Source organism: Bos taurus, chromosome 4, assembly GCF_002263795.3.
Source record: "Bos taurus isolate L1 Dominette 01449 registration number 42190680 breed Hereford chromosome 4, ARS-UCD2.0, whole genome shotgun sequence".
NCBI lineage: Eukaryota > Metazoa > Chordata > Mammalia > Artiodactyla > Bovidae > Bos > Bos taurus.
Window position 1 is genome coordinate 94,646,686 of NC_037331.1, and position 25,972 is coordinate 94,672,657.

General features: G+C 46.4%; 2 long non-coding RNA genes across 32 annotated transcripts in view; one reads left to right on the top strand and one right to left on the bottom strand.

Moving 5' to 3' along the window:
- The window catches only part of LOC107131356 (uncharacterized), a 248,533-nt gene that overhangs the window by 45,192 nt on the left and 177,369 nt on the right, over positions 1 to 25,972 (bottom strand). For 20 of the 31 annotated variants that reach the window (XR_009494350.1, XR_009494362.1, XR_009494343.1 and 17 more), the window contains one exon: positions 3,484 to 5,491. This is a non-coding gene — a long non-coding RNA (uncharacterized lncRNA). Of the gene's footprint in view, positions 1 to 295; positions 916 to 3,483; positions 5,492 to 24,625; positions 24,746 to 25,972 lie in introns of those variants that run through there. The other 11 variants (XR_009494353.1, XR_009494360.1, XR_009494356.1 and 8 more) reach the window with 5 other exon arrangements.
- Positions 3,401 to 12,666, top strand: LOC107132431 (uncharacterized). The gene is made up of 2 exons (XR_001500243.3): positions 3,401 to 3,491; positions 8,339 to 12,666. It is a non-coding gene; the product is annotated as an uncharacterized lncRNA (long non-coding RNA).

A 25,972-nucleotide genomic window follows, 5' to 3' on the forward strand; every position in this document is an offset into this window, starting at 1 on the left:
AGTGGTAGACAGTATGTTAAACCACTGCCCAGGCCCCTGCTGGGTGCCCCCACCCTTGGGGCAGCATGTGGAGACCCAGCACCCTCAATGACTGGGAAAGGCCGCTGGGGACACGACTGAACGCTTATTCTTGGCTCTTTTTAAAATACATTGTCTCTCTTAAAAATGAAGACAATACGAGTGGTGGAGAGGAAAGCATTATTATTTATCCCCTAAAATCATCCTTAGAAGCTCAACACAAGCTGAGTCCCCCACCCCGAATTCCAGGCCTGGGAGGAGGGAAGGTGGCACTTACTGGCACTATGGGCAGCTCCTCCCACCAGCAGATCCTGTCGGACATGCTTAATTGATATTCCTGTCATGGTAATGCCATGGCCGAGCTGTTAACAAAGTCATACGTGATGTGACGGCTGCTTGCGGGCCACCTAGAGGGGCACCTGCCCCCAGGAGGCCTCGGGCGGAAATCTTCCTGTGGCTTTTCCTCCTCGGGTAAGTGGCTCCATTTCTTAGTTCAGGGTGCTGTCCTTACACAGATACTCTCAGCGCCGTCTGCCTAGGGGCTCGGGGAGGCTGCTGGTGGAGAGCCAGGGTCCTGATGCGTCCTTCTCTGTGGTTCCTGTGGACGCTGAGATGGCCTGTGCGTCCATTAAAGGTCACAGGTTCATGTCGGGGCTCAAGGGGAACTGAGTCCTTGCCTGTGTGGGCGTCTCAAGGCCTGAAGTCCCCGGCCAGGCAGGCGGGGTGAGTCACTGCTCCTCTGGGGCAGCCGCGGTGGCTTCACTACCCGTCTCCACCCCCTTCACTCTATTCCCAAGAGGCACTTCCAAGCTTCTAGAGCATCTTCTAAACATCACATTCACTCAGGGCTCCAAGGAGCACAGCGTGTTCTCAGAGAACATTGCTCAATTCTGTCTCCTGTGGGAAGGAGTCAACGTTTGTTTTATTAAGAACTAGCCGTGAAATAAGTTAATTCTCATCCAGAAAAAGAAAAAGTGAAGTGGCAGGGGGCAGTGGCGGGTATATTCAAGTCTCCCACTTTGGCCCGTAGACAGCAATGCTATTATTTTTATTTTTGGAAGTCCAGGAGATAATACATTCACCACATGGACAGAGGAGGTTTGGGGAAAGCTGCCTGTGACAAGTAAATGACTTGTTTCACTTTGTAAAAATGAGGTTCTTCTTTCTGACCTAAGTCCTTTTCTAAGCATTCCTCAAAGGGCAGCGGCCTCTCCCACCGGGCTTGGACGGGAGCTGTGTGGTGGGAGGAGGGTGGCCTGGCTCTCGCTGGCCTTGCCTTCCCACGCAGTGACCTCTGGCACGCCCCGGGCCCCGGGTTCAGTCTCTTCACCTCTGAGACAGGCAGCTGTATGTGACAGTTTCCCTGCTGCTCTAATATAAGAGGATTCTAAGCTGTGACATCAAGTGTGAGGTGGGTCTCTGCCCTGGCCCACACCTAAGGGGCTTCAGTCGTAAGCCCCTGTGTGCACAGTGGCCCTGCCAAGAGAGAAGCATTCTGAATCATCCAAAACCATGAAGAATGTTGGCTCTGACTTCAGAAGGGCAGGATAAACAAATCCGTGCCTAGGCGGGCACTTGCTGACTGGCTGTCTCTGCCTTTTTAACTCCTCGGGCCCTGAGTGCTTCTGTGGAGCCTTCTGACTCTGATGCTCCAGGCTTCCTTAAGGGCGGGCAGGCCGCGCTTGGGGCCAGTGCTCATTAACCTTTCTGTACAGTCACCAGAAAGGCACTGCCTTTTTTTTTTTTTTTTTTTTTGCAATCTCTACCCACAAAACAGATTGGTTCTCCCTCCAGACTGGTCAAAAAATAAAGAATAAAGCTGCGGTCTTATTAAAAAATCCTCCCCCTAAACCACATGCCCCAATCCAGTGAGTCTAGAGATTCTTTTTGGCTGGAATGGATCCTACAATCAACTGGCCGCTAGCTTTCAAATCTGTTTTGATTTGGCCTTTATTGAGGCTGTAGGAATCAGGACATGGTTCTGGCTTCTAGGAGAATTCGCCTCAGTTCTTCTTGCCTCAGAGAAACTGGGAACACTTTTGACTGTCCATATTTTTTTGTGTGGTTCACAGAAAATAAAACAATAGAGAAAACCCAACTTCCTAGTCACAGCTCACAGCCTCTTTGGCAACTAAGTAGTGAGTTCCATGGCCTTGCTGAAAACTGTCCCAGGCTTGTCAGAGCAAGGAAATACACCCAGTGCTCAAGACAATCTGCCCAAGAAAATGACTGGGATTCTACCTTCAGGGACACTTCAGCAGTAGAGAATAACTAGGCTCACGATGTGTAAAGTGTAAAAAATGAAGCCTTTTAAGTTAAAGAACTGCATACTCAGAAAGCCAGAGTGTGGTCTCTGACTGTGAAAGCTCAGTGGTCACAGCATAGTTAACCGTGTATGGCTTTTGCATTCGGTCAGCTGTCTGATTAATTGTCACCAGACTTGTGGCCTTGTAGGAACTGAGTAAGCTGGGAGCATTTCCCAAGAGCCACTGTTCGGCTGTGAACACGTAGAGAGCCTTCTGTTTTTGTCTTTTGGAAAATCTAATCCGCTGAAATGACGACTTGGTGGTCAGACTTGCACTTCTCTTGCTACTTGATAAAGGCTTATTTTGCCAGGCAAGGAGTGAGATTATGGTTAACTTGGTTTTTTTAGACTGAGGTCATCTCTATTCATTGGTTGTAGTAAACAAGTCAGACTAAAAAAACAAAAAACAAAAAACCCTTCCTTTCAAGAGTAACACTGCATTTTTATCTTCTCTGGGATGAAATGAAAGCACCATAACAACAACATCCACCAGAATATCTATGAATCATATAGAAAACTTAAAAAAAAAAAGAAACCCTAAACCTCGTTTGCTCATTTCTAAGGATACTGGCAGCTTAGGCACCCTATGGCTCCATGTCATTTTGTTCCTTGAGCTCTCTTACTGTACAAGGTCAAACAGAATCTTAAGCCAACATTTTCAAAACCTCTTCATTCCATTCTTAAAGATATCCATCAATGGATACTTTGCGTCTGTTCAATTAAAACTACCACAGCCCCTGTAACTGTTGAGAAAAACCCTTTGTGCTTTGCCAAAGACACCAGCCAGAAACGACCATCAGGACAGTTTCCTTTCTGGTCTTCCGTGGCCTCTACTTCACTTTTCCTATCAGCTTGATGACACTCAGGATGCACAAAGGACCCCCTTCTCGGGAGCACCGACGGTGCCTGAGAGCCCTGCAGAGCTGGGCGAGGTGGAGACCTCCCGGTTTGCCTGGGCCGGCCTCGCCAGGGCACTGTTCCCAGGGCGGTGACTCAGCTCTGGAGGCCACCTGCTGCGGGGGCGCTGCCACCTTCCGGGTCACTGCCAGTCACGAGGGTACAGGGACAGGGCAGAGCTGAATGGACTCAAAGAATCAACAGCTCAGAGCCAGGTCAAGGGCAGTGCCGGAAGCAGAGCCTTTGTTTACAGAAAGCCCAGCGTTTCCAGGTGAGGCTGTGTGTGTGTGTAGGGGCTTCGCACGTGGGTGCTGAGCGTCTGGGGCAGCACCGAGATGGTGGGCCTTGGACCGTGGTGTTAAAATGAAGGAAGGGCCATGGGGCAGCTCCCACTTTCAACACCACTTTGGTTAGATCACCATGGTTTTCACAGGTAACAAAGGGTGCCCACTGCTGCAAGATACCCCACTGCATTTGAGGTCTTCCCATCACCTTCCATCACTTACACCCACCCTTCCTCCAGGGCAGCCTCCTGCCTGCCTTTAGGTAAACCCTCTGCTCCAGCTAAAATAAGCCACCCCCACCACTCTGCCCTGCAGGCTCGCTCCCTCTCCTCTGTGCTTCTGTTTTGAGAGGCCGATTGGGCTGTCAGCAGTCAGACACAGGGCTATCCCACCTCAGATTCTCCTCGCCCTCTGCCTGTTCTCTGAACGGAACCTTTAAGGTGCACAACCTTCCCTACTGTGTGCAGCCTCCCTGGACCGCTTGGCCATGTCACCTTCTGCACTCACCAGCACGCAGGTCTCAACTGCAGAACCAACCGATGCGTGCTCAGTGCTAATGTGTTTTGGTCAATGACAAACACGGGACACGTGCTCAGAGTGTGAGGAGAAGAGATAGGACCCTGCGGCAGGAGTTTACCTCCCTCCCTCCTCCTGCCGCAGGACAGACTCACGTGCGCATTGCCATCCAGCACACGCAAGGGGCTCAGCAGGCTTTATGGAGGAACTCTAGTCTGGGTTTTAAAGGAAGAGGAGGGTTTTAAAGGAGGGACAAGGTTGGACAAGGGAGGGAGGTGGGTTGTTCAGAAACAAGATGGCACGTTCTCTTGAGCATCTCTGCAGCTTTGAGTTCAAGGGTAGGAGGCTCTGGGGGCCGGGAGGCGGGCCGGGATCTGAGCTTGAAGGACTTGGCCTGACTGGCTAAGTACCTATGCTGTATGAGACGCATCAATGGGGTTACTCCTGGGTGAGAGAGGCAGAAGGCAGGGCCCACTGGGCTCGGAAGTGCTGAGGGGTGGGGCACTTGCACATACCATGTTCAATCACCACCATGTTCTTGAGCCATTTGTTTGGCAATTAATCACATGCTGCCCTGTGACATGGTCACCCCGGCTATCTTGTCCCCGACGTGGCCTGCATGCTCATTCTCTCCCCAGCTGGACAGTCAGCCCCATGCAGGCCCAGAAGGCCTTCCCTCTGACTGCCCACAGTGGCCAGCGCAACGCCTCATACCCACAGAGAGACAGTAACACACATCTTTTTTTTTTTTCCTTCCCTGGTCTTTTTTTTTTAATAGAAGTACAGTTGATTTAACAGACACTCCAGGATGTGCTTTTGCCACATCGCCTGCTAAATAATTAAGTCCATCAGGAAATAATTCTTGAGTCCTAGACTCTGGATAGTACTCAGGGTACGTGTCAAAAAGGGTGTGCAGTACAGGTGGGTGGGTCCTGCTGTGGAATCTGGAGGGCGGGCAGGAAGGAGAGTTTAGCCAGCTGCTCTGTGAGGCAAGGCTTCCTTCCACCCACCCTGACTGCTGCGCCTTCACTCCGCCTGGAGCTTAGCTGAGCTCTTTCCCAAGCTCCGCCAGGCCCAGGAGGAAGTCGGTGACCTGGGTCCTGGCCTGCTTTTATTCTGCCTCCCCTGATTCCTTCTGTAAGTGGTGACAACAGTGACAGCCAGACATGGTGACACAGAGGGAAAGTCTCCCCCTCAGGTAGCTTGCGTCTTGTGGGAGAGGAAGAACAGACCTGGTTCTAACACAGCGTGCTCACGTTTTCCCCACTTCCCTCCGCCCTCTAATTACATCACATCACATCATCTAACCTAAGGCAGAGGGCTCCGTGGAGGAGGTGATACCTGAGACGACTCTTCAGAATGCACAGGTATTAGCAGGTGAACAGACGAGGAAGACAGAGCAGCGCAGGCAGAGATGGAGTCTGGGGCAGTGAAGTGGGCCTTTGGGATCTTCTGAGACTGGTGCTGGAACCTGGAAAAGAAGGAGCCGTTAAAGGGCTTGGAGTACGAGAAAGACATCAGATTCACATTTTTGAAAGGTCAGTTGGGAGGCCATGGAACAGCTTATTTGAAAGTAGTGACTCTGGAGTCAAAAGGGGACAAAAGTAGATGCCAAAGCAGAATGGTTAAGCCCTGGATATGGAGTGATATGTGTAGAGAGAAACAGCGCCTGAGAAAAGTCTTTAAAAAGACCTTTAAAACGACAGTACTTCAGAGAGTATTTGCAGAGTATTTCAGCTACAGGTTACACACGCACTGCTGATGCTAGCCGCAAGGGGGCAGCCTCACACAGCCATTCAAGGCCAGGCCCTCCAGGATGAAGGGAGAGAATTCCCAGGTTTGCAAAAAAAAACCTGAGAGCTCTGAATTCTGACCACAAGAAGTGGCTGGCTTTTCCCAGGTCTTTTGGATGATCAATTTTAGTGATGAAGAATGTTTACCATTCTCAGTTCAGTTCCTTGTAAAAGTCGATTTGAGACAGTTATCTATTCAGGGTGGTTGTCTCCTTACCCAGAGATCTCCCAAGACTTCAGCTTTGTGACTTACGAGACAATAAACAAGCAGCAGAACTTCATCTGCTCTCAACCTGACCTTCTCTTCCCAGACTGCTCACCTGCTTAGCACCTCCTGGACTCAGAGATGTCCACTGACAATCCCCAGGTCTCTAGCAAGGAATACCAGACCGTTATGCCCAGGCAGCCTTTAAAGATGTAATTCCTAGTAAAGACTGGATGGAACCCCCAACTTAAATGAACGGGGTTCCCCACCACGTAAGGCAGAGCTGCTAAGTCCATTTTGAAGAGAAGACATAAGCTCTCTGAACTTGCCTCATAAACGTAAATTTCTCCCATTGAGAGCCTCTTGCAGAAACCACAGAGTATCAGGTGATTTGGGGGATGGGGTTGGGGTGTGGGTCAGCATGAAAACTGGTGGTCTTGCCTCTCACTGGGGTATCTGAAGGGAAGCCAGCCCAGGAAGTGTGTTGGGAGTCTGAAACAATGTAGATTGAGAAAGAAAAGTTTTAAATGAAAGGGTTTTCACCAAGGAGTAGTAAAGAGCTAGTAGTAGTCAAGAGCTAGCTAGTAAAGCGCCTGGCCCCATGATGCAGTCTGACAATGACCCTTGAAACTTCAGGGAATGGGCACATGACGCTGGGACCTCGGCAGGCCCAGGAGTGCCACACCCAGGTCAGCAACACTGCCCACCGAGGCCCCGGGTCCCTTGTGCAATCAGTCGCCTGCGGCAGCTTCTGGGGCCTGGTCTCTGTGTGGGGCTCAGTTTCTCCTTGGGGTGGGGGTGGCGAGGGCTGCTGTGTAACCAGCTGGTGAGGGAGGTGGGCACCAAGGGGCTCTGGGACCCCACCCCAGGGCTTTCCTGGTTATCACTTGCTCTGACTGGCTCTTGTGACCACGTTGGTCTATGTGCCTGAAGAGGTAGGAGAAAGTAGCAGGCTCCATCACTAGAACCCTAGATGGATCCCTCCCAGGAACAGCAGACTGCCTTGCAGGCATGCCATACATGTTAACCCCTTCAGGCCTCACAGCAGCCTGTGAGATGGGTATTGTTTCCATTTGACAGATGAGGAGACTTGGGCACTGAGACATTAAGTAACCTTAATGAGTGCAGAGTCATACAGCTAGCAAGTGGTAGAACCAGGCTGCAGACGCTGGCAGCCTGACTTCAGGGCCTGTGGGCTATACACTGTCTCAGCTTTTCAACAGGGGGGGAGAGAGAGGCCCGGGAACCTCCCAGGTCCTTGGCGTTTGTAGGTAATAGACAGGGGCCAGACCTCCCAGCCCCGGCAGCACTTCCTCCACACAGCACGTGGTGCCTTCTGCGCTCTTACTGCCACCACTTGCTCACGTGGCTAGAGACCAGCCGGCCCTCAATCAAAACAATGACCAGCCGAGCAAAAGTTTTACCAAAGAGGCCCAAACCCTTGTGTGGAAATTGACCTATAACTTCCTTACTACACACAGAAGCCCTGCAGCCTGCAGAGTGATTCTAGAGATAGCCAGTTTGTCCCAGGTAGGATCCCCTCCTTTTCTCACTTATTCTTAAGTTGTACTTGATTTATAACCTCAAGGAAGTTTTTCGTTCATATACTATTGCCAGCGATTTAAATTGGCTCACCCAGAATTTTAAGAACCCACTTGTAGATGGGCATGTTTCTCAACATCAGAACTTCCAGGCATGCCTGAATCACCTCAATAGAAAAGTGAAAGTGAAGTCGCTCAGTCGTCTCTGACTCTTTGTGACCCCATGGACTGTAGCCTACCAGGTCCCTCAATCCATGGGATTTTCAAGGCAAGAGTACTGGAGTGGGGTACCATTTCCTTCTCCAGGAGATCTTCCCGACCCTGGGACTGAACCCAGGTCTCCCGCATTGTAGGCAGACGCTTTACCATCTGAGCCACCAAGGAAGTCCACCTCAATAGAGGAAAAGAGAAAAAGAATGAACTATGTCCCCTGGCTCTGATTTCGAGAGAATACCATAGGTGGGGGGGAAGACACTGGTCCCTGGGGAGTGGGGTTTGTTGGGGAGACACAAAGTCCTCCAAAAGGCCCACCAGCCATGTCACAGACTCAGGCCTGAACTGTGGGGTTTCAAAGCTGCTCCATCAAGTCGGCAGCCCACCAGGCCTCATGAATATCTGAAAACATGACATGGAAGTGAAGTGAACCAAAGCAAGTACGCCTGACAGGGAACCTCCCGCTGGAAGTACTGGGTTGGGGGGGAAACCTATGTCTTGAAGCAGTCCTGACCAGCTAAAAATATCTTCCACTTCTGCTCTTGTCCGTCTGGTCACTGTCCTAGACGCCAGCTCAGCACAGCCTGGTCCAGAGAACCTATTACATCACCGTCTACCTCCACTTCGTAACTGGATAAAGAAGACAGGATCTTCTCTTTTTATTTTTTTCTTTCTCATGGACTCGAATACAAAGTTACAGACTAAGATATAACAACATTCTGTTAAAATGTAGATGCCAAGGGTAGCTAGCTGTTCCAGCCTGGCATCTCAACTTTGCAGGTAGACTCCTTTAAAGGAAACCACTTCCTTGAACTATAGACTATCGGAGATCCAGCTAAGTGTTGGCACTCCTGATGAGAGTCAAGCAAACAGGATCTCATATAAAGGGAAACTTCTGTGTAATATGCCGCGTGGTCAAGCTGCTCTGACCTCCTGTGGCTTCAAAGCTCGTCTGCTCTATTGCACAACCCACAACCTCGAGAACAATCGGCTCTTCCTGCCAGCAGCTTCTCTGCGTCCACCTGTCCCTACAGGTAGTAAAAGAGAAGAAGGATCAGGAATCGGTGTTTACACAACACTGCAGAGCGCTCTCTTCCTCCTGGCCCTGCCCCACCCCCAAGTGAGTTCGAAGTTCATTTCTGCTAAAATGGGGGAGAGGTGATTCAAAGAGCGAAGGCACGGAGAAAGAGGGAAAGGTTCAGAAAGAGGGAAGGGTTCAGAAAGAGGGAAGGGTTCGTGCGGCCAGAGGCCTGCCCTGACCTCGCCGCAGCGCAGAGGAACCCTTCCTGCCCACTCGGGACTCGTGAGAGGGACTCGCCTGCAGGAGGCAGCCAGGCTGCTCACTGGGGAGGCTCAGACATCAGATCAGAGGAGGTTTAGAGTCAGAACCCGCCCGACCCCCACCCCATCTCCAGGAAACAGCTGCACCCAATCAGCAGACCACCTGCCCCAGGACTTCGGGGGCCAAGAAAGTAGGTTGCACTTCACGGAGTTTTGTTTTAATCCTGCCGCCTGGCTGTCTTCCTGCTCACAAGACTGGCACGCGTGACCACGGTAGGGCAGGCGGATCATCTGTTTCAAAGCCGTTTCCATGTCAAGTCACTGTATAGTCCTGCGGGCATATTCTCACACTCTGGGGTGCCTGACATGGCTGCTGGTTTCACTAACATCTGCATCTGCTGAGATCCCCTTGACGAGTGACAGTGACACAACAGGGAAGTGGCAGGTGGCCTCTGGAGACTGGGCTCTCCTAAGAGCCTGGGGTCATGGGCCAGGGGCACTTCCGGGGCTCACCGGCCACATGCCCGAGACCTCCGGGGTGGACGTCTTCCGGAGCAGAGACTGATCAAGCTGGAGGCCTCCAAGGGGCCGCGCCTGCTTGCCCCTCCCTCACCTGGGCCACACCAGCCTTCTTGATCCTCACAGGCCAGGCTGTCCCCCACTCCAGAGCTCTTGAATGTGCTGCTCTCTGCGCCTGGAACCCGCCCCCAGGTGCCTCGGTAGACACACTCCTTTCCCATCCTCCAGCTCTCAACTCGGAAATCACCTCCTCGGAGAACCACGTAAAGGGAAGGCTCCGTCTGATCACAGCACATTTCCCCCAATCTCAGGGAGCCTGGGTTTTAATAGGCTGTTTTTCTGGGCATTTACTCAAGTTCCATGGCGACAGAGGTCACTATCCTCTGTGCTGACCAGTGCCTGGCACGCTTAAGAAATCTTTGTTGACTGAAACAGCCTGCCTTGACCTCCTCAAGCTGCTCTATTCTCTGAATGTCCTGGAGAAGGTACCTCCAGCCATATTTCCACCTCATCCTGACCTTGCCCACCCCCCAGGAAAACCACAGTAAATGCGGGGATGGCTTCTCACTGTGCATGAATGAATGAAGTCACTCAGTCGTGTCGGACTCTTTGTGACCTCATGGACTGTACAGGCGCCTTCATCCATGGAATTTTCCAGGCAAGGATACTGGAGTGGGTTGCCATTTCCTCACTGGGCATAACCAGGTACAAAATGAGGCGTCCATAACTAACACTCCAGACCACTGCTGAAGGAATGCCTAATGTTCTGTCGTGGTGGCAAAATTAATCTGTGTGCAATTAAACATTCCTCCCTTTGACAACATTCCCAGGAGTACTCAGAACAGAGCAGGGCTCAGTATTAAATTCTCAACTCTTCAAGTTTAGGGGGTGCTGCCCCGAATCTCTCTCTCCTCCTCTGGCTCTGTTGTGTTCCATGAGTTCCCTGCTTATGTTAGTGACACAGGCCCTGCATTCCAGGTGAGTCAGTCACTTAAGCCCTGTGTGTCCAAGATGCCGCCAATTCACTTGCTTGCCACCCCTGCCCCCCACCCCGCAGGCCCGGGAAGAACACCCCCATCTGATATTAAGGTCTGTTCAACCGGTTCATTACCCAGCGCACTCCAGCCAGCAGCCTCTCAACAACCTCTGGCTTGCCAAGTGAACCAGCCCCCAACTCACATCCTCTTGCTCACTTTCTCGGTTCCTAGACCCCTCCCCCAACACACACCTCCCACCCCGCTCATTTCTTACTCCCTGACACACCAGGATCTTACTCAGTTTGCTTAAGGACTTTACCAGAACTCCGTCAGCCATTTTTTCCAAAATCTCCCCCAAATTAAGACCAGCAGCCGGCCTGCTCTGCAAACAAAAGATTCACCGTCAACACCTTGAAATCTGGAAAGGATCTGGCACGAGTCACTGGGAGGTTTTCACTGGAAATGCAGGTGAGGGTGGAGGGTAGGAGGATGCCAAGGAGGCCAGCAAGAGAAACTAAAACCCGTTGATTCTCCCTCCTGATCTACTTGGTTAGGACAAGAATGGCACGCTGCTTTGCTCCAGTCTAATAGCTGTGTTAAGACTGGCCTTGGGATATTCACATGGTATATTAGAGCATAAGGTGTGGGGTCAGAGACCTAAGCTCAAGCCCTGGCTTTCCCACCTACTAACCACGTATATGCATGGGGTAAGTTGCTGTTTCCATGTCAGTGCAAAGGGGTTAAAGGAATTGATTTTCCCGTGTTGCCATGAGCATTCAGTACAGTAAAATCATGAATGTACCTTATGAACTGTAACCACTAGGTACTGTATATATTAGTTTCCCTTATCATCAAATATGTCCTTTCTACCTGTCTCTCATTTGAACATTTGTAGAGCATCTGTCGTGTCAGGCACTGTCCTGTGTGTCAGGGTTTTTATTCAAAAGTTGTTGTTGTTTAATTGCTAAGTTTTGTCCAACTGTTCTGTGACCCCATGGACAGCAGCCCGCCAGGCTCTTGTGTCCATGGGACCTCCCAGGCAAGAATACTGGAGTGACTTGCCATTTCCTTCTCCAGGAGATCTTCCCGAACCAGGGGTCAAACTTGCATCTCCTGCACTGGCAGGCAGATTCTTTAACACTCAGCCCCCAGGGAAGCCCCTATCCAAAAGTAAACAATACCAATCCTGGCCCTTACAGGGCCAGCTTTTCCAGTCAGGAAAGACAGATAAGAAACAGGAAGTTAGAACTTAATATAACATATGCATGAAGAAGTAAGCAGAGGGAGCTGTGGAAGCGTTTGGGGCACTTGACCTGGTCCTCAGCAGTCAAGGAAAGCTGCCTGGAGAAGGCTTCATCTGAAGGGAACAGTAGTGGTTGGCTAGGAAGAGAGGGAAGGAAAGAGCTTCCATGCATAGCGCATGGATCGGAGACCATGGAATAGGGGAAGGATGGGGTGGTGCCAAAAGATGAGACCAATACATGAAGGGCCTTTGTGCTACAACAGTGGAAAACCAGCTACCCCACAATTGAGGCAGTAGGTAGGCAGTCAACCAAACAATAATAGTCTCATAAGACAGCAGATTTCTGGGTCCTAAGAGTGTGCTTAAATTATAGGGCTTGAACTTACTGGAAGGCATGATATTAATGAGTTTCTATTCACTTCCAATAATAAAAGAAAAAGGGATTCCTCATGAGCCAACCACACTGGTTTTTTTGGTAGTTGGGATAGCTGCTTTGTTAATTCCCTTTTTTGGACATACTACTCTCTTTTAACCAATAGTGCATTTGTTGGAGCCATGGGGCTGTGTTGTGGTAACATGCATCATTAATAACAAGCTGCAACCAGGTGATCCAGAGCAAGGTTAGGCATGAAAATGCCCAGCTTCGGGGGCTGCATTCATCCTTCCTAATACATGACGAGCACCATGGAAGATAATGGACTGTATGAAGCTGAGCAGCCCCAAAGAAGAGAAGTACCTCCAAAATATGAGTTGTTTATGGACACTGAATAGGATACCAATTAAGAGCTTGGGTTTAGGAGCCAGACTGCTGTGATCCATCCTGGATCTTGCACTTACTACCTGTGTAATCTTGGGAAATAAAAACCTTTCTGCACCTCAGTTTCCTATCTATAAAATGGGTATAGTAGCAGTACCTGCTGCATAGGATTGTTTATTAAAATAGACAACCAAGTAAAATACTCCGCCAAGTGCCTGATATACAGTGCCCAGCTAACACTGTTAGCCACTGTTGTTAGTAGTACAGATCTCTCAAACCTGTGTTGGGTCAGGTCTATTCTCACCTATTGTTTACATGAATGAAAAATTAGAGACTTGAACACAGAAATGACTTATCCCCGTTAATCCTGCCCCCGGAAGACTGAGGCGACAGGAAACACGACCGCGGTGTCCTGGAAGCCCCAGTTAGTCATGACTGATACAGTTTAGGTCACAGCTACCTGACACTGCCATCACCACAGTGGTGGTATTTCAGTTTCATCTGAGAGGGCTCTCAATTAAATTGGTACGTGAAAGACTCCATCCTGGAAAATACCTCCCATCTATCTAAAGCGGTGTTTCTGTACTCTCTGTCGTCGTTTTTAAATCCCTGAGAGTAACACCATAGTGTTTCACGAGCATTTTCTCAAGACACCTAACTTAAAAGTTAAGGATGTACCCCCAGATCTTATTTTCCTTACAAACCTGTTATATAATACCATTGCCTGTGAATGTACCCAAACCTCATGCTTAAAAACCTTATAATTGCATTTAGACTCATTTTAAAGCTGGTTTATATTTTTGACATGTTAACCCCTTTGGGGATATTAAGGTTCCAAACAGGTGTAACCCAGTTAATAAAGCAGCTTAAACAGGAGTCCCAGTGCTAATGTTACAGGACCTGGTAAATAACCTCATACTCCCTCCATAGCATTTATGACCTCACCGTCGTATTTCCTGCAGATCAAGCCCAGAAGCTAGATTTTAAAACTAGCTGTGGATTCAGAAGAGGATTCATAAACCCCCTGCACAGCCTGCTGATGACTGGTGGGGAGGCAGGTTCTTTCATCGGTCTGCTTTATATTTTAATAGCGCAGAAAATAACAGGTTAGAGTGGTGCTTTGTAACTACCCTCCCTTGCTCCTGGCAAATTAATGAAAGCCCAATCAACTCCCTACTTTAGTATCTGGGTATCTGTTAAGCAGCACTGGGCTGGGAGAGGTGAGCATGCTGGGGTACTGGGGAGGTGGGCAGAGGGGTAAGGGTGGGGCAGCTTTGTGTTCAAAGGCAGGGCAACAGGAAATGGCCTGGCAGGTTTGGGAAGCAACACGCTGAGTCCTGCTGGAGTGTAAAGATGAGAGGGGACAGTGGCAAGGGAAAAACTCAGGTTATTTAACTTTTCTTTCCCTCTGAAAATTCACTCAAATAGGATGCCTCTTCTGAATACTGGTATTACTAGAATATTAACTTAGGTTGCGTTACACTTTTTTCAGTATGCCGATCTTTCCATTTCAAAGCACTGGGTGGCTACGCTTCTAAAATACTATCGCATCATTGGCTACGAGCAGAGAATTCAGGACAGAGGTGACACTGGACCACAGGGTGAGTGTCCCGGAGGAGGTCTGGGCGGGAACGTGCTCTGCAAGCAGCTAGTCAGCTAACAAGCTTCCTGTGAGTAAGGCTCTCCCCCTCTGCCCGGTCTCAGGAATGCCCTCTCATTCCTTTCAGAGGAGCTAATGGCTTTAAAATTCTAGCCCCAGATCCAGAGTCTGATGAGCTTCATCCAGGGTCTTAACAGCCTGGACAGACCTGTCTTCCCGGATTTCTGAGAAAGAGGTGAATACTGACCTACACTCAATGTTCTAGACTAAAATCGCAGGTTTAGGATAAAGAAAAAAAAACTTCTATATAATCTAATAAAATCAACATTTTACAGACAGAAAATTGAAGCCTGGATGGGGAAAAAAGACACAGTACAAAAATGAAACGGCAGTTTATTTCTAGTGGTAACCATGAGGCAGTCTTTTAACGCAGGCTGTGCCTTTCTCCATCAGCTACTTGTACGCTGCCCCAAGAGGCAGATGCTGTGTATCAGTCGGCAGTGAGCACACGGCTGCAAACCCATCTCTAAGTTGGGATGCCATCAAGCACCAAAAACCAAGGGAATTTAAGGTGCTCATCATTGAGGCTGGAAGAGAGGTGGCTAAGCTCCTTGACCTAAGGTTTATTTGTTCTCATCACTTGCCGTGAACCAGGGACACTCAAAGACGAATGTTAGGAGGGCGGGTCTGGGACAGGGCAAAGTGACCTGCATGCCAAGGACTCTGGTGGCAGAGACTGACAGCAGCCACTCAGGAAAGTGGCCGACTCCGGCAAGCGCCGATCCTCAAAGCCCACTGCGGCCCAGCCAGTCCCCTCACCAGCTCTGCCAAGGCCCATCCACCACACACTTCCACCAGCATCTCGGCGTCTACTGAGTGGCCTTTCTGTCCCTTTGCAGTTCCAGCCAGAAGAACAAAAAGCAACTGTAGTGGAAGACAGAGCTCACAGAGCACGGTGCACCCATCGTGATGTGAATGACCATCATAATCCCGACAGAGCAAACTATATTCATGAAATTAAAGGACCAAAACCAGGCAGTTTCTCTTGGTATCTATTAGGGTGTTCACTATTTTACTGTATTAATATAAATTGCTAAAAGTTTCCTATTGTTTAGTCGCTAAGTTGTGTCCAGCTCCTTTGAGACCCCATGGACTACAGCCCACCAGGCTCCTCTGTCCATGGGATTCTAGAAATCAAACCTGCAAATTACAGAAAAAACCCAGAATGAAACAAAATGTCTTTGAGTCCCAGATTTGAATTCAAACAATGATTTAGGAGTATAAAAGTTATCAGATGAATAGGTAGACGATAAAGGAAAGAGTGGTAAAATATTAATTGCAGAATCTAGTTGGGATATATATGGGCGTTAACTGTAAAATTCTTTCAGCTTTGCTGTGTGAGATTTTTTTACAACAAGATGCTAACTTATAAGTATTTTCATAACCTTCACTTGGGTGCTAATATCCACCAAAACTCATGGACTCCTACAGCTCAATTTAAGAGTACAAGCTCTTGAAATATAAAATAAAAGCAGCACCAAAAAATCAACTGGGGAAATATAGATGACTCTGCACACAATGTTGAGGGATTGACTTTGTCAAAAAACCCATCTGGATCCATTTGGTGGATTTTATATAAAAAATGTTTTTTAAAATTTCTCATTAGATGAATATTGTCTAACTTAAGGTGGGAAGGAATTCCTAAGCCCAAGGTAACAGAAGTCACAAAGAAAAAAAAAAAGACAAAAATCATTTCATTGTCAGCTAAATAAAATGTAAAGTTTCTATACTTCAAAAAATCATAAGCAAAATAAAAAATCAAAGAAGCTGGGAAAAATATTTGCCACAAATGTCACATACACATAAAAGACTAAATATATTACAGAACAATGCAAATGCATTATAGAACAATTACACCCCAGTAGAAAAGCTGGTAATGGATGTGAACAGAACATTTACAAAAGTAAATAATGGACTAATCAGGACATAAAGAAGGTAAACTTTACTGACAGCTAATAAAAATGCCACATGCCTGACAGAGTATTCATCAAATAGCTGTTGAGTAAATCAACCAAAAATAATGTAATGTTTTTTGCCTAAAGATTCAAAAATAGATAAAACTGTGTATAACTTGATATAAATTTTTCCAGAAAACAAACAGGCAAAGGATAACAAGAATCTTTAAGAGTTCAGCTCTTTGTGACTTACGTTCACTGCAAGGAATCTATCCTGAGGAAATCACTGAAAATTTGTCCAAGACACATGTACAGGTTAACTATTGTCACAGCAAAGGAACTTCAAAAAACAAAAAAGCAACCTACTAAATGGGAGAAAATATTCGCAAATGATATGGACTGATAAAGGATTAATATTCAAAACATATAAACAGCTCATACAACTCAACATCAAAAAGACAACTTGATTAAAAAAATGGGTAGAAGACCTGAATATACATTTTTCCCAAAGAAGACTTACAGATGGTCAGCAGGTACATAAAAGATGCTCAGCATCATTAATTACTAGAGACAAAGAAATCAAAACAACAATGAGATATAACTTCACATCTGTCAGAGTAGCTATCATCAAAAAGTCTACAAATAGCAAATCTGGGGAAGGATGTGGAGAAAAGGGAAGCCTTGTACACAGCTGGGATGTAAACTGGTGCAAATACCATGGAAAACAGTATGGAGGCATCTCAGAAACACTAAGAACATAACCACCGTATGATCGAGCAATTGCACTCCTGGGTATATATCCAAAACAATAAAAAATAAGAACACTAATTCAAGAAGATGTATGTACTCCAATGTTCATAGAGCACTATACACAAAAGCCAAGATGTGAAAGCAACCCAAGTGTCTATCAACAGATGAATGGATAAAGAAGATGTTTGGGGTATGTGTGTGTACACACACACACACACACACACACACACACCCATATATACACATACATATATTCAATGGAATATTACTCAGCCATAAAAAAGAATGGAATTCTAACATTTGCAACAGCATGGGTGATCCCAGAGAGTATTATCTTAGTGAGATAAGTCAGAGCAAGACAAATACTGTATATTATCATTTATATGTGGAATCTAAAACAATAAAATAAATGAGTATGTATAGCAAAAGAGAAAGACTCACGATACAGAAAATAAACCAGCGGGTACTGGTGAGGAGAGGGAAGGTGGGGAGGGGCAAGATAGCTGTATAGGATTAAGAGACACAAACTACCTTTCATAAAATAAAGAAGTAACAAGGATACATTATACAGCACAGCATGATACAAAATATCGCCATTATTTTGTAGTAACTTTAAGAGAAGTATAATCTATAAACATTTTGAATCACTATGTTGTACACCTGAAACCAATAAAATATTGTAAACTATATTATTATAAATCAATTATTAAAAAACTTTTCAGGAAGATTCTAGTCAAGATATAATTAAAAGTTTATACTTAGAAAAGGATAATTATTGTAATGTTAAGATGGCTTTTAAAAAACTGGAAGCAAACTGAATACACCCAAATTAGAGAACAATGCACCATTAAAAATGTTTTTAAAGCATTTTAAAGCACATGGAGAGGATGTGCATTTAACGTGGGATATAAAAATGCCTGTATATAAAAATCATCTGTACGACGATGCTGCTCTTGCAACTCTGTGTGCCCGCGCACATACGTGTGCATGTTCTGGAAAATACTGCAAGGAAATAAAAATATGCAAATATTAAAAGCACTTTGGGTGATGGAATCAGAAGAAAATTAGTATTTCTTCTCTATTTTATTCTACAGTTTAAAAGAAGTTTCAGGGAAAACTTTTAAATACTGTATAAACAATTTAAAAGACTGATCTACTACTTGAGAAACAAGTCTTCACACAAGTCAAGACCACCACCGACTTCAGGCTGTTGCTGCTAACCCACATTTCAAGGTCCAACCCCATAGAAACCACCTTTGTGCTTGCTCGGCTCTTACGCCTCCGCCTGTTCTGTCCATGTGACTGTCACACGTCCAAATGTCGCTGTGTCTTCCCCTCCAACCTGTTTTTCCTCTCGGATTTCATTCTGTGGTGAACGATACCACTTAATAACCTAAGCCACTAACCTGACTTCACCTTTCCCCTTTTTTCACCTCGCGGATCTCTCTGGAATCCACTGCCCTTGGCGTCATCATTACTTCACTGAACAACCAGAGGAGCTACCTTTCCATCTGGTCTCCTTGCCTCTTGCCCAACCCATCCCCCTGCCCCAACACACACTCACACACACACACACACACTCCCTTCAGCACAGCCCCATGATGTGTCTTAAGTGCACACATCTGGCCTCATCACCCTCCTAGATGGACACCTTCAGGCTAACACGGCACAGCGGGATAGATCCCTGTATCAATGGCTCTTCCTGCTTCATCTTCTCTTGCTCTTCCTTTCCCCACACCTTCCACTGTACATACTGCTCTGAGCCTCTCTTCTTCCTCTCTTCCTCTGCATCCACTCTTCCTCCTGCCCGAAGCCCTCACCATAATGCCTGCCTCCCTGGTCCAGCTCACTCCTTAAAGGCTGTCCTTTAAGGATCAATTCGGACGCCATTCCATCAGGAAGACTCACAGATGGTGGCTGAGTGTTTGAAGGTCCCGCACATACGCTATTTTTATGCAGCCAGAGCACTAAACCGTACGTTGTGAATCTGCTTTTGTAGCTAGACTGTGCGCACCTAGCAAAGTAGGTCCTCAGAGCTTGTAGAAGGAATTAATACATGTTTCCACCACCTAAAACAGAATTCCTTAGTTTCATCTTAAAAGACAGCCCAACCAAAGATTTCATAACTTCCCTCAGCCACTTGTTTACTTTATCATCTTGGCAATCGAGATAGTCTTTCTTATCTATTAATCAACAAAGAAGTATATTTATTATACACCTTATGTCCTGACAACTCTGGTTTTATTTGAATCTATTGATTCTTGCGGAAGCTCTCATGTACGTGTTACACATGTACCTACACAGGACAGCCATCAAAGGATCACAATTCACTGAAAGCAAGCAGTGTGCCACAAAGATAAATCACACTGTTACTACTTAAAGACCTTTAGCAAGAAATCCCTTAGCCTTTTGGAGACTAAAACCTCCAGTTACTTTATCTTTTGCTAGAAGAGTATATAACTTTCTGTTGCTTGCATATCAGAGCTCTCCACAACTACCCCAAATCTTTTTTCAAATGTGACTCAGGTTGCACACAAGAATGAGTCTGACTAATGCAAGCCTTATTTTCTTACCCTTTTATGTCATACTCCTTTTAAACACTCCAGAATCATGTCCATTTTTTCCCACGTCAGCCTTACAGTACTGACAAATTTAGTTGACGGGCAAGAAGGGCTACATCTTTCTTGTGGTATTTTGTGTGTACTCAGCTAAACTACCTTATATATACCCCAGCAAATACCTTCTGCTAATGTAGAATCATTTCTCCAATTTGTTTCAACTATTATTATTTGTATTTCTGGGGTTCAGATACTGGCAGTCCTACCTGGCTTGGTAACACACACAATGGAAATCAAAAAGGAAAGCAAAGAGGTTTCATTCCATGTCAGGAAAACTCTCCTCAACTGTTGAACGTTGAATCCTCAAGTCTCCACCAGAATTCACAACGTACTTGACGAATATCCAAGGTTAAACACTTAGGGATTCTGGAGGTTCTGATATTAATGATTCTCTTTATTTAATATCAGTCACATACTCTCTACTCTTCCTCCTTTTCTCGGACTTTGCACCCCCACATAGCGACCATGGAGAATGACTTCTTTTCAACTTAGATGCCTTGTATTTTAAGTCTCAGTGTTTGCTGGGGAATGGCAGTGCCACCGTGAGGTCTCACTCTTGGTGGAGTCCTTAACCTGGGGCCTGCAGACGAGCGCCACTGTGGCCGTAATAGTCTGGAGAATGTGGGCAAATGTGGGCGTGTAAGTGTGGTAAGAGGATTCATGGCTTCCATCACATTCTCAAAGAGGCCCAATACACCCTGGAAGGGTTAAGAACCCCATCTCTAAGGCATTCAGACATAAAGCAGTGAACAGAATAAACCGTGCCAGCATGGCTAAGTCAACTTTTTTCTCATCCATCTCCAAAAAGAATGAGAAACTCTCTAATAATTATATAATAAACCACCGCTCCTTGAGGGTGTGATCTGGTGGATCCATCATATATGAGATTATACAGAGGCCAAAATCTAACTAACACTTCAAATATCAATCACTTCAAACACCTCAGTTTCTACTTTTATCCAAGTTCAGCATATTTTCGTTGTCCTCTTGAAACCTTTAGCTGATTTGACAATGCTGCTTTAAAACCAAAACGCCATGAATCAAGTTTCTCTGCACATATATTATGTTACTAGTCAAAAATTTATGCTTTAACTATTAGCAATTATATTATTTTTGCTGGAATATACTATTACCTTCCATTCCTGTGTTTTAAATAAATTACCCCCAAAAATCACTTAATACAAATATGTCAAAATCAAAACTGCCTCCATGTCAACAAGCTGCAAAAATCTATTCTATGCAAATAAATCCCAACTCTTCACTTTCATTGTTGTCTACAGGTTATGCTGTCTTTTATACTATCACTGCACCCAGTGTATTTTCTACAGGTCAATATAAACTGTAGTGTAAATGTGCCAAGAAAGAATGCTGTTTAAACTGTGTCCTTGGATAAAATGCTCTTTAGAAACGGAGAAGCAAAAACCCACAAAAATCAGAAACTGCTGCCATCAGTACTCACCACTGAAAGGCCACACAAGGGATCCCCAGGAACAGGCTGGACTTGTCTGGAGGCAAGGGACTGAATTCCATTAGGAGAGCAGGCAAGTAGAAACAGCAAGTGCCAACACTACCTTTCTCCAGCTCATCTCATTTGCAGACACACAGATTTTGGAATCCTCCAGGACTAACAATGAAAACCACACTAGGTTGTTTTCTCCAATTCCTATGAAATGAGTCAGGAGGTCAAACAACTTCTCCACTCGGGAGAGACAACAATTTCTGAAGCTGCACTCACTGTTTCCAGTAACTGGATTCCTTCTCTTTCCCCTCTAGATAAAAGTACTGCCAATCATCTGTGGAGAGCCCACTGGGTTCTGAATGAGACACATCACAGATACTGCCAGAAGGGTTAGTATCCTTCATGGGGTAGTTTCCCCTTGCAGATAGTCAGGAAGACAAAAATCCAGTTAGGAGTAACACGTGGATGAAGTTTCTTCAGTTAAAAAGAGTTGGCAAAACTTTTTCTTTGTTGAAACCATATAGTCATTTCCTTCACACAAGAAAATGGGAGTGATAGTTAAAATAAATACAGATGGGCAGTAACTGCAGTAACTGGGCTTTTTAAACTTTTAAAAGCCCCTTACAAATGGCTTCCGTCAGTAAAATAGCCTTTCTTCCTCAAAGGGACTAGTATATTCAAAAGATTCAACGATTATTCAATTAATCCATGTTCTGAAAACCTTTCACAGGCTTCTATGAGTCCTGCAGTTCCATCCACTAAATCATACAAAGCAGAAGTATTTAAGAGCTTGCTAGCAGTCCTCTGAATCCATGACTCAAAAGAGGATGAGCCCTGGGTTAGCAACAATCTTCAGAATCCACCACCTACTCACCACACGTAACATTTCTTGTAGTTAGCGACCTTCTTCACAGGAGATCAATCAGCTACTAGCAACGAATCCGTAATTCCAAGGACTCCTACAGTGTAGGCAAGTACTAATACTCGGGCGTGTGTCGCCACACGCAGGCACACAGACCTTCCGCGACAGCGCGTCAGGAGGAGACTGGAAGTACTTTTGCTTTCTGTATCGAGAGTACTTTCTTTCCTTTTAAAGAGGAGGTTTCGTTTTGATCTTGAGACATTCTCTCTGATAAAACCACCAACTGAAAACCTGCCATTATAAACGAGGGATTTCACAACATTCATTCCAAAAAAAAACCGTGGCTATTCATTTCTGGAAGTGACTCACTGCAGAAGAATCACTGGCAGTGGAGGGAGCGTTAATTTTTAGAAGACAGCCCGCCCTCTGAGAAGTGAGCAGAAACCTCAGCGCCGGCGGCAGCCACGTGCCTTGCAGACCCCCCATCACAGCTTCCTGAATCACCACCACCAAGATGACGCGCGATGACCAATTTCCTCTTGTAACTCTCTCAGTACACAAAAATCCTTCGGTCTGTACGCCCTGAATATTCCCCTGCTCCGGCGCAAAGGTTCAAAGAAATCTGAGCGATGGCAGCAACACTTCTCCACCTGTCAACGCTCAGCTGCCGGCGAGTAACCAGCATATGGATACTCACTTCCTGTGAGTATTTCTAAAAGAGCTTATGATATTTCCTTTGGAGAAAAAAAGAAAGTGGGGAGGAAAGCACGACGGGGAGGAGAAGTAACTCCAACAAGCCTGCGGAGCTAAGAGCAGGCAACGTGATCGCTGTTTACCAGCCACGCCTAATTTTAATTTGGTTTCTCAACCCCTGTGTAATTAAGACAGCCAAGAGAGAACAGCATCAGGAGAAAAAAAAGACATTTCACAAATGCTTAGACCTTCCGTGCGCGTGACCAGAAAAGTAATTTTAAGATTCAAGTGAACCAATCTGAAGCTGTTTAGGGCATTAACCCTTCAAGGAAAAAAAGAGTTATTTTTTTGTTTGTCCCTAGATTTCAAATATGGAAACCATCTTCCCCACCCTGGGTGCTGAGAACACCAAAGGCACAGCCTCCGGGTGCCATCCCCATGGTCTGTGAGGAGAGAGAACATTTTCAGATTTGTGATGGGGGCAGAAAAACACGTATCGTAACACCGTCACATGAATACTGACCACGTGATTTTTGCACCAAAGCACCCCTTGAAAACCAACCGTGAAGGGCTAAAATATGACCTTTTGTATTTCTCTTGTCTTTAACCAAACCTGATCACTTCAGAGAAGAGTTTCTTGACAACTGGGCAAACTAAGAAAAACTGCTTTTATCCCATCTTAAACGTCAGAGCTCGTTTTCTGACGGGACGAGTAGACATTTTGCTAAGAGATGAGCTTAAAAAAAAAAAAGCCTGCCCTTTATTTTCAGGCTGTTAATGTGCTTCTATTTAGGTACGAATAGGGGGGCACGGGAGTGGAGGAGCTCATGAAGGCAGGAGGAGAAAAGCACAAGCTTCCACTTAATGGGGCTGAAGAAGAAAAATAAACAGATCTAATGTGTTCACGTTATCTGTTATACAGCACCACTAAGCCCTCAATTTCTAATGTAGCAACACTGACATTTCTACTCTAGCGTCTGTATTTCTCATTTTTTGAACACTCAAGATAAACACAAAGAATATATGTGCAAAATTTAATAAAACCATCTGTGTATTATATTCTTGAGGGAAATTTTCATGAATGTGAAATGTTTTTACACTTTTACCAAAACTGATGTTTTAAAAAGAAGAGTATGGAAACCATTTGCATGGTGTGAATATAACCTTCAAATTGAGGATGAGTTAAAAAAAAACAGCATCAATAAACATCCTTAAGGATTTCATTAAAAACCAACTATATTACTGAACAGTCATCTCTCTGCCCTCACTCCCAAGACCTCATCATGAATTTGCTCGCTGTCAAGAGGCCCTCTCTGTATGACGTCTAAAGATTAACCCTACATGGAGGGCAGTTTTAAATATCTACAATTTAAAAAACCTTATTGATACTGAGCTTGGTGAATGATTAGAGGCCAGACAACTACCCGAATGTTAGATCAGCTAATTTCCCCTCCCACTGTGTCACGCACATACACATGCTCGAAGTTCTCCAAGGTTCTGAGCAGTGTGTTCCTGCTTCAGACCGTGCTGTATATGAGAGTTCCTCTGAAGTCCTGGGTGACCCATGCAGAGGTTTCAAAAAGAGAAAGGAAAACAGAGCGAAACAGAATAAAGATGACAAAAAATACATGCTGGGGGGCCAGCAGGGAGAATATGAACTGAACAGGTGTGGCTGCTAAGGAGAAGGCACTGCCCCCTGGGAACTCCTTTGAATGGGGAAGGTGGCGGGGACTGTTTCTAAGGTGGGCATTTAGAATGTGATTAAGCTATAGAGACTGTCCGGGTCCTGTTCGGATTCAGTGTGCTGTAGACATCCCACAAGCCCAAGTTGAAAGAATCAGTGTTTGCTCTCCAGACCTCTGGGACCACTATCACCCAGCCCCCACCTCCCCAAACAAAACAAAACCGTGTCACAAATCCTCATGGTTAACGTTTACTCAGTGCTTCCTTTTAAACAATGGCAAGGGGTGCACCCTTTAGTGATCCTTTTATAGAAAGGAGGGGGTGTGGCCCCACACAGAAGGGCACTTGACCCAACACGGGAGGTTGAGAGGCCTGGCATTCGAGTTTCACCTCTTCCCCGGGTGACACTTCTCTCTGGTCCAGGTCACCCAACCCTCTTTCAGCCAGTTTACTCACCTGTGGTTGACAGCCGCCTGACCCCAGGGCTGGTTTAGGCACCACCTATGGGGTCGCACAGAGAGCAGCAGCAGCAGCAAGGGCGTACACAGATCTGTTCGTTTGATCCTCGCAGCAGCCCTGCAAGTTCAGTTCTCTGGTTATTCCCATCCTATAGATGAGGATGCAGCTAGCCTGGTGGCTCCCGGCAAATGCAAGACTCAGGTTCAATCCCTGGGTCGGGAGGATTTCCTGGAGGAGGAAATGGCAACCCACTCCAGTATTCTTGCCTGGGAAACCCCATGGACAGAAGAGCCCGGCGGGCTACAGTCCAGGGGGTCACAGCAGAGTTGGACACGACTGAATGACTGACCACACCTCCACAGATAAGCACACTGAGGGATGTTTAAGGGCTTGCCTAGGGTCACACAATCAGCAGGCAGTGGAGCCAGGGTTCAAAGCCAGGGAGCCGCACCTTGACTGCTCTGCTCTGAGCTTTCCAGAGGCCGCCCTTCGTGCCAGGCTGCCTGTGTGTTAGGTAAAACTGCCTTGGAGACCACTACTTGAGACAGATTTTCACTCATGCCACATGCAAATACATTCTCTGCAGAACTTAAAGAAAACTAGTGACAACTAAGTACCGGTAACTTTAACACATTAGCTTGTTGTCTGAGAACAGCTTCGTGTAATTTGCAAACTACTTCTTTGCAAAATTTGTGATACTGAGTTTTGGAGGCAGAAGGGATCTAGAGACCAGGTTTTCAATCAGAGTGGTGGAGGGAAGCTCCCAGCCCAGAGGGAAGGCTTGCCCTCCATCACTGGCCGCCCGGAACTGGGGAGCGCTTCTTGGGAGTTTTGACCTGTCAGGCATCCACTCACTCCTGTGATGCATGCATGTGTAACATCAGTCCTCAGAAATGTATCAGTTAAACATTTTCTTCTCACTACAAGCTCCTCAGGCTTTAAAAAGAGAGGAGAAAGATGAAGGAAAAAAAAAATCTTTTTCCAGGTCAGGGAAACAGAAGCCACCATTAAAGTTCTTCTACAGTGAACCTTGGAAACGGCAACCCACTCCAGTGTTCTTGCCTGGAGAATCGCATGGACAGAGAAGCCTGGTAGGCTGCACTCCATGGGGTTGCACAGAGTCGGACACGACTGGCAGCTCAGCTGGTAAAGAATATGCCTGCAATGCAGGAGACGCCAGTTCTATTCCTGGGTCGGGAAGATCCCCTGAAGGGGTGGGTTTCCCTGGTGGCTCAAATGGTAAAGAATCCACCTGCAATATAGGAGACCTGGGTTTGATGCCGGGGTTGGGAGGATCTCCTGGAGGAGGGCATTGCAACCCTCTCCAGTATTCTTGCCTAGAGA